Consider the following 14,645-nt stretch of genomic DNA (forward strand, 5'->3'; position numbering starts at 1 on the left):
CAACAGATTCTCTCAACCCTTACTTCACCTTAACTTTTTAAATTAAACTTTTTATTTTGAAATTTACAGCTTTGTACACAGAATAATACAGAAATACCATCTACACCTTACCCAGTGTCCCACAAAGGTAATTTGCACAATACCACAACCAGGATATTGGCATGGGTGCATCAAAATACAAAACATTTCCATCCAAATAAAGGGTCCCTCATGTTACACTTTTATAACCACACACATTTTTCTCCCACTTCTATCTTCTCCTTAATCCCTGGAAACCACTAACCTGTTCCAGATTTCTATAATTCTGCTATTTCAAGGATAGTGTATAAATGGAATAGTATGTATGTATGCTTTTGAGATTGCTTTTGTCAATCAACAGAATGCCCTTAGGATAAAAGACTTCTACGTTGGTTCCAGTTTTGGACTGTTATGAATAAAACTGCTGTAAACATTTATAGGTTTTTGTACAAACATAACTTGTCATTTCTTTTGTATAAATGCCTTGGAGTATAATTGCTGCAACTGACAGTTGAATGCTTGGGGGTGTTTGGGATTTTGTCTTTTTCACTTTTAATTGTATGTTTTATTACTTCAAATTAATGTAAAAAATATTTAAAGTAAATATATATTGTAAAAGTATAATTTAACAGGTTTAATTATTTTAATATTTGCCAAAAGCACATTAATAATTGATGCCCTAATTTGGGTTAAATGAATCACTACCTGCTTTTATCTTTTGAAGTGTTTTCCAAACAGGACTATTCAATGACATAAGTTTGAGCTGTTAACATTCTGGAGCAGATGTTTGGTTTGAAGGTGGTCTTAGCTATAGTACAAGTAAGATTAATAACATTAACTATGCTGTATACTAGAACTATGCATAAGTTATTACTCAGAAATGTCAGCTGAATCCTCAACATCAGTTTCCATGTCTTAAGTCCATGGAGGGCAATGGAAGCAAAAGCTATTTTGGTGAATATATATGAACCTCTCATTTTCTGCTAGAAATATTGTTTCAGCTGACATAAGACATTCTTTATCATCCACCAATTAACATTCAACTTCAGAAAGAAAAAATATAATTGATCCATTTTCCACTAAATTTGAACACCAAAACTTGTGGCTCTAATTTTCTCGGGCAGTTGGAACTTTATAACACTAAAGAAATTAGCTAATAATGATGATAGTTGTGCATTTTATTTTTTTCCTTTTCCACTAATTTCAGCCATCCTATCTGTCTTGGATCATTCAGTTTCAAACGGTGTCACAATTACAATATATTGAAATGATCTGTTAATCTATCTTGATCTTCAAACTGTAAGGTCCTTTGGGGCAAGAGTTGTACCTTATTAATATTTGTCCCTGAGTGGGGACTCTCGGGATCCAGCATAATGTCTGCCACATGGTAAGTACTCAATAAATATTATAGTATTTACACTTTTAGTTTTTAAAGAAATGGGCAAACTGTTTTCCATAGTGTCTGTACTATGTTATATTCCCACCACCAATGAATAAGTAATCCAGTTTCTCTGCAAGCTCAACACTATTTGGTTTTGCCACTATTTTTTATTTTAAACATTCTGGTGGGGACATAGCAGTATTTCATTGTGGTTTTAATTTGCATGTTCCTAATAGCTAATGGTGTTGAACATCTTTTAATATGCTTACTTGCTAACTGTATATCCTCTTTTGCCACAGATTTACTAATTTTCTAATCAGATTATTTATTTTTTTACTGTTGAGTTTGGAGAATTGTTTATATACTCTAGATAATACTCCTTTGCTGGATTTGCAAATATGTTCTCCCAGTCTCTAGTTTGTTTTTTCATCCTCTTAATAGGATCATTTATAGGGCAAAGTTTTTAATATTGATGAAGCCCAATTTACTAATTTTTCCTTTTATAGATTATGCTTTGGTGTCAACTCTAAAAACACTTTGCCTAGCCCTAGATCCCAAAGATTTTCTCCTATTTTTTTCCTAAAAGTTTCATAGTTTTATATTTAATTTTTGTATAAGATGTGAGGTTTAGGTAGACTTTGTTTTGTTTTGTTTTGATCTACAGATGTCTCCACTTGCTACATGACCATTTGTTGAAAGATTATCTTTCCCCCATTGAATTGTTTTTATACCTTTACGCCATGTTCTCTATCCGGAATCAGTTGGGCATATTTGTTTGGGTTTGTTTCTGGGTTCTCTATTCTGTTCCATTCGTTAAGGTGTTTATCCTTCCACCAATACCACACAGTCTCGAAACTGTCTTAATGACTGGTTCTTCTCACTTTATTCTTCTTTTTCAAAATTTGTTTAGCTATTCTAATCTCTGTGCTTTCTCATATAAAATTTATAAAAATACTGTCTATAGTTACCAAAATCTTGCTGGAATTGTTGTCACATGTTATCAATTTGAGGAGAATTGTTTACTATGTTAAGTCTTCCAATCCATGAACACTGTATATCTCTCCATTTATTTAGATGTTCTTTGATTTATCTCATCAGTGTTTTGTAGTTTTCACCATTCAAGTCTTGTGCATGTTTTGTTAGATTTATACTAAGTATTTTATTTTTTTGAGTGATTGTAAATCAAACTGCACTTTTAATGTTGATTTCCATATATTTTGAAGAGTTAACCAAGCTTATTAGTATAGCATTTCTTTGAGAAAACTCATCCTATTGTGACTCCCATATCCCTGGCAGCAATTGTTTTTACCAAGAGAATTCTGACTGTACTTTAGTTTAACATTATCTGTTTCCTAGAAGCTCAAATCAGAAGTGAGGCAGAAGACTTAGTATGGACCGATCACATAAATGGAGACTCAGGGGCTGTGGGAAGTCATGCACCAAGAGTATGATAGACTATCCATTAATAGAAAAGGGAGAAAGAACAAGGAGGGAGAGAAGGAGAAATAGGAGGAGGTGATGAGGAAAGGAGGACATGGAAGTAAAACACAGAGTATGCTCTAAATATCTGCTCGCTTTACAATTACTGGTTCTAGTCACATATTCAAGTTCTAGTCAATGAACTTTCCTAGTGTCTTTCTTACAAATTCCTTTCTTTTCTTTTTTCTTTCCTTCCTTCCCTTCCTCCCTCTTTTTTCTCATTCTTTCTTTCATTAATTCTTTTTCTTTTTTTCTGTTTAAGCTAAATGAAATGGTTCTTGAAACCTACAACAACAAAAATTGGAAAATATAGGTGGCAAAATATAAGGATTTATCTATTCAACAAATATTTATTATGAGCTTCATAATTGTCAGATTTTAAAATGCCAGTATTGGTAACTTATGGCTTTCCTCCTTGAAAGGCTCGTGCACTAATAGGGAGATTCTGTTGTTATCTTCAGAATCCAAGAATGTATTAGTTTGTGAGGATTGCCATAACAAAGTACCAGAGACTGGGTAATTCAAGCAACAGAAATTTATTTCCTCACCGTTCTGAAGGCTGTAAGTCCAAGATCAAGGTATTGGCAAAGTTGGTTTCTTCTAAGGGCTACTCTTCTTAGCTTATAGATGGCTGTCTTCTGGTATCCTCCCATGATCTTTCCTCTGTGTGTGTCTATGTCCCAATTTCTTCTTCTTATAAGAACACCAATTATATTGAATTAGGGCCTACCTTAATGACTTCATTTAACCTTAATTACCTCTTTGATGACCCTATCTCCAAATACAGTTGCATTCTGAGTACTGAGTGTTAGGACTTGAACATATGAATTTGTGGAGAACACAATTTAGCCTGTAACAAGTGATAGTGTTCTACTATATCACATTGACTAAAACTACAGACATATACTATATTTATACACACACACACACACACACACACACACACACATACACACACACAAAAACTAAAAAATTGAAAAGAAATTAAATGACCTCAAAAAAATACATTATTGACTTCTTTTAATACAATATATGAATTAATTTGTGGGGTTTTTTTCTTTATTATCAGATTCTTTCTTATATTGGATCTAAGACAGAGAAAACACAGGTAATTCATCTTACAGGTGACTAAAATATTATCATTACAAACTATCAGTAATTTTGCAAATAACATTAACTGTTTTATTCTTCTTTCTCAAGAATAATAGCATTTTCACAACCATGATTTCAAATTTGGTACAAATTTTTGTGACTTTTAAAATTAATAGACTGTGTTTTGGAACAGTTCTAGGTTCACAGAAAAATTAAGAAGAAAATATAGAGAGTTCTCATATGCCCCCTTCTCCCCCGTTAGCTTCCCCTATTATTAATATCTTTAATTAGAGTGTTACATCTGTTATAATTAATGACCCAATATTGATACAGTATTATTAACTAAATTTCGTAGTTTACATTAGGGGTTACCGTTTGTGTTGTACAGTCTATAGGTTTTGACAAATATATAAAGACATGTATTCACCATTATAGTCTCACACAGAATAAAGTTTTAAGAAAAATATTCTAACAGGGTTTACACAAAATATTTTGTTCTACTTTTGTTCTGGTGTTCTTTATATGAAGCCACCATCAAGCACTTGATCACTACATTGATTTGGGGATCCGAAGAAAAGAATTGTACAATCCATACTTGTCATACTTTGATATGTGGTTGCCATAGTAACCCTTGTAAATAATTCACCTTTTCATGTGAGATATCTCTGAAAATCACTTTAAATATTTCCCTGTGATGAAGCTCTACTCTCTGAAATTAATTATAGTATTTATAAAATAAAGTTATATAAACTCCTAAAAGTGGTCAGAAATAAAAGTTAAAAGCACTTTCATGGTCAAGTTAATAAAAATTCATTCAATTATGTATAAGGGTTACATAATAAAGCATATAACTTTAAGTATTATTCTTTGGCAGAGTTTGTAAGCTCAGCACAATGACTTTTGGTAAAAATTTTAAATGCATAGAACAAAGATCATTCAGCAGATTTTGTTTCCATATAATCAACAAACTAGTCAAGTCCTTGAAGAGAAGGTATAAAAGCCCTACAGCAAAATTATATTAAAACATTTAATGTATCTTTACTACTTTCAAGATACGTCTGTGATGAACAATATTTATTATTTTTAACAATATTTGAATTAGGGAATACTTTTTACCAAAATACCATTATGTTGGCTTTGCATATAATGATGTAGACACAGAGGATGTTATTCTTCTTTAAAAATATAACAAATATTTAGTAAGTGCCTACTATGTGCAAGACCTACTATGTGTACATACCACTGGGTATATGCTGGTACATTCAAAGAGCTTTTGGTCTAGTCAGGCTATCTGCAGGTAAAACATGTTGTGATAAGTGTTGTGATGGAAACAAGCACTTGGGGAAGAGTCAGCCAAGGGGGTCTGAGAAGGCCTCGTGGATGACTAGTAATATGGGTACCAAATGGTAAATGGAGTTTTTCTGGTGAAGAAGAGTGAACAGAAAAGACATCCCAGGCTTAGGTAGCAGTATGTGTAAAAGATTTTAAGCAGAAGATTGATTGTGATTAAATATATCCTCTAAAAAGATCAGTTTACTTTATTCTGGAGTGGAAAAACTGGAGGTCTGGAGACAGGTAATACAAATTTTGCAATGAATCACAGTGAGATGGAAGATGACCTATTCTTAAGTAGCATGAATGGACATGAAGAGAAATGGATGAACTACAGAGCTTTAAGGAGAAAAATTGACACGATACATTTATTTATTGAATGTGCAGGAAGAGCAGAGAGCAGTAAGGAGGATGATTCTCAGAGAAGTAACTTGAGTGAGCAGATGAATGGAGTGACATTAACTGGCATTAAAAAGTCACTAAGAAGAATCATGTGTGGTCATTGGGGAGGGAGGGAGATGCAGGGGTTGTCAGGGTGGGCCCATGGAGGCAAAGTGATAAATTTGTTTTTGAACATGTTAGCTGAAGTGGAAATACCTAATAGATATCTACTAGTCAGTCAGTTAAATTCATTCTGAATCTTAGGGGACAGATCTCTGGTAATATAAATTTTAGAATCATTAGATTATAGCCTGAAGCCATGGAATTAGCCACAGATGGCAGAAAAGAGAGTCAAGGGTAAGCCTTGGGAAGTGAATTGGCAGTCTTAGGAAGAGGGGCCAGTGATGAGATCGAATGGCAAAATGCCTCTATGTGTAGAAAGTGAGGAAGGGTTAATATCCCATAAACCAAAAGGGGATTAGCCACCACTCTTGGAAAATAAGGCATGGGTTTTTTGTCTTTAGGTATATCTGTTGACTTTAATAAGAACAGAATCCATAGAGGATTCAGGCTACCACTATATTGCAAAGAATTGAGAATTCAGTATGCCATACAGAGCTGGTGCAAAAATTCCCCCTTCCTTTATGAAATAAATAACAATGCTGAATAAAATAATTGAATAACAAATTTAAATGTACTGCCAAACTTTCAAGAAAGATCATCTTTATATGCCAAGATTGAAGAGGGAATTCAAAAACAGAGAGAAGAGTGGAAACTAAATGCAAATGGCCCACAGGGATATTAGAAACCAAGATATAAAGTAGAGGCTGTTTCTTTAATGTCTGCTGGAGAATGTGAGACAAGGCTTATGCATAATGAAGTTATTATTATAAACAGAGATTTCTGCATGAATCCAGTATCACCTATTACAAGAGCCAGAACAAGTAAAATTTACTGGATAGTAAATTTCTTAAAAGTGGCTCATAAGTAATTATAATCCCAAGCCTGAAATGTGTGCAATGAGAGCTCCACATATAAACTATCACATAATTCCCGAAAATCAAAGTGAGAAATTAGTGTAAAAATAAAACTTGCTTGTTTCTACCTAGAATTGTGCTGTCATTCTCACCTTTGTTCTGTATGTAATATGTCTCCCCACCACCACCAGTCCCTCCCTTCCCAAAGCTGCATAAAAGACTTGTTCTTTATCACTGATTTTAAGCAATTTGATTATAATATACATTCCCGGTGTTTTGTTTTGTTTCATGTTGTTGTACTTGGTGTTATTTGGCTTCTTGGATTTTTGGGTTTATTATTTTCACCATCTAAAATAAAATACAGAGGAAGAAAAACGAAAACAAAAAAGTAAACAGTTTAACAAGCTTTGAAATAACATCTACGGGTCTGATATATGTGCAACTGGAAAAATAATGGCTGAAAATTTTCCAAAGTTGGTGAAAATGGAAGAGATGGGCACTGTTTGTTTATCAACATAGCCCTTCTGTATTTATTACTTGATTTTTCAAAAATGTCCAAATATTACTTTTATTTACTTTGCTTAACAAACAAAGTATGCAAAATATCTCCCAACATACCCACTTTATACATTCATCACTATGTCTTTCTGGTTTCCATATTTTCATGTAAAGAGTCTATATCTTTTTAAGACTATCATACACATATTAATTTCTTGTTCTTAAAAACACCCAGAAAAAATTGGTTCTAAAATAATGTATATATTTTTCTTTAAGATGATATTAATTATGCATGCAGCATTTTAAATAAATGCCTACAGTATGAGGGGGAAAAAGTTGTCTTCAGATTCAAGTTTCTCACCATTATAACCCTGCTGCTTTTTCAACTTTACCTTCCTTTGCACTCCTACATGAACCATTTCTCACTGCCACACTGAGGCCATATGCATCTGTCCATCATCTATCCATACATTCAAAGTAATATTGAATACCTGTAATGTGCCAGTCACTGCAAGCGATGGGATATAAGAATGTGTAAAACAGTCAATCGTGGAACATACAATAAAGAAGACTTGATATTCAAGAGGAATAACTCATCCAAGGTCTTCTTTAATCCCATGCTGACCAATACCTTCACAGAGAATCAGAAAGCTAAATTAATATGAAAATGGATGCTAGGAGCATTTCAGCTAGCCTCACTCCCTACATCAATTTCATAAGCTACACAATACAGAATCTTCCTCAGCAAAAGTATAAATCCATATAAAGTGGACCTTTAGAGAGTCTTATGAAAAGAGTAGTAACTGAAAATGTCAAAACAAAGAATTTCAAGTGTATACTATGCAGTAGAGCATAGTAGAGCTATGAGTAGAGCTCTCATCTGAAATTTCTTTCTCCTGACAACACTTGCCCAGTGATAATCTCCTCTCAATTGTTAATATTTACTTATACTGCTCATTTACTCATACCACGTATTTAGTCATATTATTCCATACAAGTACATGTTACTTGCTTGTTATTTGGCCTTTCACCTGTGTGTGTGTCTGTATTTTCCATATGTGGATAAGATTGAGTGTTATACTTCTTTGTATCCCACGAATTCTCCACAGTAGCTTTTTGCCTAGTGCTGTGGATTGAATTGTGTCCCCCAAAGTTCCAGGTATTATAAAATTAATCCCCACTATGACAATGTTAAGAGGGTGGGAAATCCTATTTTGGTAATTAAAAGATGGGGCCTTGAAGAGGTGACTAGATTGTGAGGACTATGACCTAGTGAGAAGTAATCCATTGATGGATATTAAACCATAAGCATGGTTCTGATGGCTTTAAAAGGAGAGCGAGTGAAGAGGTTAGTCTCTCTCTCTGCTTCTGCCATCCACTATGTGACACCTTGCATTGCTGTGAAGAGTCACCACCCAACAACAAGGCCTTTACCAGATGTGTTCCCTGCACTTTGGGCTTCCCAGCCTCTGAAACTGTAAGCAACAAATACTGTTTCTTTATGAACTACCTGGTTTCAGGTATTTCTGTTATAAGCAACAGAAATGAACTAATACACCTCGAATCAAAGATAAGTAGCTATTGATGGAGGGATTAAATTTGTGTGAATGACAACAAATTGTTGAAAATGAATAATTCAGTAGATAAATCTATTAATGACTTGTTTAAAACCATAGTGAAAGATAATAATTAAAGCTTTTAAAATTATTGATCTGTTACTTGATGCCATATTGATATGGTCACCAAAGGAGTTTAGAAAGCTACCCTTTCATCAAATTCATTTTAATTAATAATGAAATTTAAAAACAGATCCTAGTAGATGTTTTTGTCAATTATGTAAGGTTTGTTTATCATTTTGGCAAATTATTGTATCTATCATAAAGATTTGAAAATTATAAGCCTAAAAACTGTTACCTTCCTCAATAGTGAGGTAAAATTTGTGTTATCAGAGCGTTACCTTTCTTACTTTGTGAGCCTGATGTTGGAAAGATGGATGGCAATATTTTATTCTACGAGGCAGATGTTAATATCACCCTTCATTCCTGGCCAATCTTTTTATGGAAGTAAGTTGCATCTAATAACAGCATCAGAGATTTGAACATTAAATAACGCATTTATTATAGGTGTTGTTTGCATTGCTAAAATAGAAAAAGTTATAACTAAATAACCTCTAGCTTTTAGGAGCTATGAATTTAAGCCAGGCACTATTTGGATTATCAATTATAAGGGAACACTCAATGCTATGAACAGTATAAAAGACAGAAAACGTACATTTCTTTAAGCACAGAGCTAGAGGTGCCTCTCAGGGAGACGACCATTGTTGTTAAGGAGGCAAAGACATTCAAAGACAGCACCTGATTCCCAAATCACCCTGAAAGAACAATATAATAGTATTCCAAGCTTTCATAGTGATTCAATCAAACAATTAAATAACAAGTGAAAGATTTACGATATTAACATACAACCTGGTTACAAGCAGAAAATGGAGAAAAGATAATTCTAGATGAAATATGTCCTTTAAGAAGAATGCTTACAAACTGCTAAAAAGTTAACTTAAATTTAACTGTCCGTTGCTGTACAAGTCGAACTTCACTGAATCTGTAGGGAATAAAAAAGTAGAAAAAGGTATTAAGCTTGATCTGAAGGAACTTGGGGTCTAGTTGAGGAAATACAAGTATTACTCAAGGAATAACCAGAATACAATCAAAAGAAAACTAAGTGTAATATATAGTATTATCGTAAGTCTATAGAAAACTCAAAATAAGAGAAAGTTAATGTAGAGTGAATTAGCCAAGGCAAGTCTCAGGAATAAGGTAAATTTTCATCTGGCTTTTGAGCCATGTCTTTGTCATGTACTCCACAAGACATAGTGCATGGTTTCACTTGGATTTTGTGGGCATCTAAACTAAGGAGAAAAGGAGTAAAGACAGGAAATGAGTTTCCCTATAAATAGAGAACAAAAAGATGACAACAATTCAGATAAATTGGGCCCATTGTGAGAAGGCCTGAAAGAGCAGTCAGAAAAGCATGTGCACGGTCCTTGAAAGACAAAGAGGTCTGGTAGGACTTAGGCAGCAAAAATAACAATGAAATGAAATTCCAAGAATAATCCAACAAGAATGCACAGTGTAAAATGAAATCCATAGAAACTTTTAGCCACTACAAGGCCATTTAAATAATCTTGGTATCTGGGAGTAAAAAGGTAAATGGAGAGGAGAGGAAATGGCACATTGTGGGGAATTCTGCTGCACAACAGTCTCCCCACCTCGCAGATCATTCCATTTCTACAGACAAGAAACACTCAGTGTCATGAAGATCTTGTAACCAATGCTCAATGAAGCACGGCATTTTGAAAATTCTCCCTGCACAGCCTGGATTAGGGAGCTGAGTTTTCCGGGCCTCCAGGTAACACGGTGCAGACACTTTTTCCCACAGTAGGAAGGAATGAATCATACTCATTGTGCCAGTTCTCAGAGGAGAGTTTGACAGCAGCAAGAAATAGGACACAGGAGAATGTAAATATTCTGTTACCAAGGTGAAGAGCTATGAGTTGCAAATGAAAGCAGTGGACCTGCTGTGTTTTGTTTAGTCACCCAAGAAAGGCCTATTTATAATTTCTTTCCACTGTTAACTGAGGTTACCCAAATTGACAGGCTTCTTAAAAATTCAGACTACTGTTAACTTATACTACCATTTTTCCTTTGTTGTTGTTAATGTGATTACTTTTACTATTGGAATTGGATCAGAATAACAAAAATAACCAGACTGTTAAAGTTCCCAAGCCATATTTGACTGCAGTTATAAAGTTGGCTCCCACTCTGTAACTTAGGAAATTAAAAACACTAAATCTAGGATTTTCTCCACTGGGACCTAATCCAGTCCAATTTAGAAGTTGAGGATTTATAAAGTCTTTTCTGAAAGAAACGGGAAAATGTCAGCTACAATTTCTTGCTAGACTTGAACTGAATCTATTAACCTTGCCCAGAGAATATAATGTTACAGTTATCTCATTTACAGTGTTATTGTATATGATTTATGGCCACAGTATCAAGCCTCAAACTAGTTTTGTAGTTTTAAGTTAAATTTACATGTTTGTAATATAAATGATTTTTTTCTTGTTCAGATAAAAAGATATTAAAAAGTGATTTATAATATTTCAGTTGGATGGAAATATACAGAATGACTTAGTCTCCTGAAGGGAAAAAAACATTAGTTAGACAGCTATTATGAATATGTACATTCACGCTACTTAATGCTTCTCATCTTTTAATGTATGCTAGTTATCAAACACTAGACAACTTTTGAATTACATTATATTTGGAATACAATGAAACACAAATCTATATGAAAATTGGATTAAAAAGAACAACCAAAGGACAAGGAAAACAATGTATCCTCTGCACAGTTCACCTAAGATCATGAATGCTGAAACTCACTTAGATACCACCATTTTTTTGTGTGTTCTTTACCTAACACTATATAATATAATGGCTTTTAAAGATGTCATACAAAAGCCTCTCTGACACTGTTACCATTATTAACACCCAAGAGAATTGGCTTCACCATAAACTTTAAGAGTTTGAGGTTTGATTTTAGGGGTATTGTCTTCTATTGAAAATGATTGTTATAATGCCACTTAAAAGATGTAAAGATCTACAACTAAAAAAAGCCAGTACCAGATTCGGACAAAGGTTTTAGTAACACTTTTACTAGCAAACAACACCCAGTGTCCTGCAAATACAAATTAAAATAAAAAATCCCTTTTGTGTCTTCTACATAGGTCACATGGCACACACAAATATTTTTAAATCACACAATGTCAAACACATTTCATAATTTGAGAACAATTAAAAATAAAAACCCTGCTGCTCAAGCTCTACTCCTTGATAATAGATACACATTTATTGCTGCAGAGCGAAATGTGTATATACCAACTCAAATTAATTTTATTCAGAACCTCTATGTAATTAATTTTGTGTGTTTGAACTGTGAGTGTATCTGTTCATATTTGGGAGATCTTTAAAAATCTCCTGTTACAGTTGCACTTTTTCTTTTTTTTATTTTTAAGTTTTCCTTTGTATCAGTTAAAATTATATTGAGCTTCTAATAACATAAAACTAAAATGACAGAGTCTTGAACACGAGAGGGCTTTATTTTTCTCATAAACCTACAGTCTGAGATAGGTACACAGTTCTATATATCATTGGGAAAACTGGCACCTTCTATCTTTCTATTCTGTCCTCCTTAGCATATGGCTTTTAACCCCTGAGTCACATTGTCACAGCCTTCTTGTCATCCTCAGGGTCACCTCAGAGTCATCTCATCTTCACAAGAGAGCTGCTCAGTAGTTCTATCCATCACCCCCACATTCCAGTCAGGGAAAAGGATGAAGAAAGTGGCTTTAGAAGGTACATGCCATCTGAGTAGTCCTGCTTCAAAGACTTTTTACTGAAACCCCGCCTGAATATTTCTGTTTGCATCTTACCAATGTATTCAAGAAAATTGGAAAATAGTTTTTTCACTAGAAGCAATGCTACTGGCAATACTCCAGTGAGCTTGAAATATTATGTGTTTAACTGCTTTGTTGGTTGTTACATACAGATTTATGAATACAAGGGATCTTCAAAAATTCATGGAAATTCAGATCCCCATACTGGCCAGCCACCAAAAAAAAAAAAAAAAAATCAAGAAAAAGCTCATGGAAAAATTCATAATCTTTTCATTCTATTTTTCCACAAACTTTCTGGAGTAACCTCATAGGTATAGGTACACACAGATTTATGGGTATTGCCCTTTTCTATCCTTTTCACAGACTTTATCTTATTTAATGCTTTTAATTTTGAAGTATACCTTACTTAATACTAATATTAATCATTCTCCCTTCTTTTTGTTTGCATTTTCCTGGTGTCTCTTTACTTGAGCCTCTTTACCTATAACCTTTATAGTCACTGATTCAAGTAAGTTTCACATAAACAGCATAAATTTGGGCTTTATTTCTTAACTAAATCTGGCATAATCCGTCTTTTAATGAGGGAATGCAGTGTGATTACATTTACTGCAAGGACTGCAATACATTATTTTATTGTTCCCATCTTATTTTACATTTATGTTGTTAGATTTTTTCCTTTTCCCTTTTCCTAATTTTGCTGGTGTTGTCATGTTGCTATTTATTATATTTTCCTCTTATTCATTTGGCAGTTCAGTTGTGTTTTTTCTTTTGATTCATGGGTACTTCTCCTTTCCTTGCTCTCCTTACAAGATATATTTCATAAATTTAACTGTATTTTTTCATTACATGAATTGGTATCTTGTATGGCAGAGTGCTAGTGGCCTACTGTATACCCATCCGCTTTTTTTCCTTAACTGAAAAACCTGATATTATTTCAAAACTATCAGCCTCCCTTGCAGCTAGGGATGGAAGATAAGATGAAAGGAGAGGTTGTTGGGAGATCCTGGGAAGGCTTTTTTTAAAAAGCCGGTTCAGCTGGAGTTAATGCTCACTGTCTTTCTTCATTTCTATCCTTTCCTCCTTAAAATACAGATGAGATGGCTGAGCTCTGGAACTATCCTGGACCATGAGGGGACCTTGTAAATGCTCACATGCTAAGGAAGGCAGAGCAGAATGACAGGACAAGCAAGTACAATTACTTTTATTGTACACTTTCTATTTTCCTCCTCTCATATTTAGATTCATATGAATCAATTATTGCATGAAGATTCAGATTGTTTTAAAGTGTATAGTAACTTTCAAATGGTTTATAAAAGCTGGAAAGGCAGCTGGGTTGGTCATTTTGCCATTCTATTTAGATACTTAAATTTTTATAACATTTACTTCTTAAAACTTTTTTCTAATGTAATTTTACATGACTCAAATAGTAGAGTTTCCAACCTATCTCTTGGATGTATCACCAAATGTATTTCATTTTTATGATTTTTCTTGACTTATTACATTTATAATAATGCAAACAATATAGAGGATTTATTGATCCATATCATTTCCAACTGTTAATAGCAGATAGTTATGGTGAAATATTATGAAAAATTGTAAATTACCTTTAGTAACAGCAATAAAATTAATAAAGTTGATTAGCAAAACAGTGAAATACATAATGAGACTTAAAGTGCTCTTTGTTCAAGAATTAGGCCATAACTTGCAGCTTCTATTCAAGAATTTCAAATTTGTTTTATTACCTAAATGTCTTTGCAACACACAATGAAGAGATTTATTGGTTTCACTGGATTAAATAGAGAGGTAAACAAGATTATGAAAGATAAAAAAGCCTTCCTTCAAATCAAAAAATTTCAGACTGAATATTTTTGTTTTACTTTCTGGTCACCATACTTCATAATATCCAACTGTTTTATTATTTTTGAACTGTATAGATCCTATAGTACTCCTGTTTTTCTTCCCATTTAATTGACATTTTAAGAAATTTAAATGTGGACTCCTACTAAGAATATTATTTTTTCATCTTTTTAAGTCAATT

General features: G+C 33.5%; 1 pseudogene; it reads right to left on the reverse strand.

The window, feature by feature from the left end:
• Positions 1-697: 697 nt before the first annotated feature.
• LOC134369217 (protein SPO16 homolog) lies at positions 698-8,628 on the reverse strand (annotated as a pseudogene).
• Positions 8,629-14,645: the final 6,017 nt, after the last annotated feature.

This window comes from Cynocephalus volans, chromosome 2, assembly GCF_027409185.1.
Source record: "Cynocephalus volans isolate mCynVol1 chromosome 2, mCynVol1.pri, whole genome shotgun sequence".
In the NCBI taxonomy this organism is placed as follows: Eukaryota; Metazoa; Chordata; class Mammalia; order Dermoptera; family Cynocephalidae; genus Cynocephalus; species Cynocephalus volans.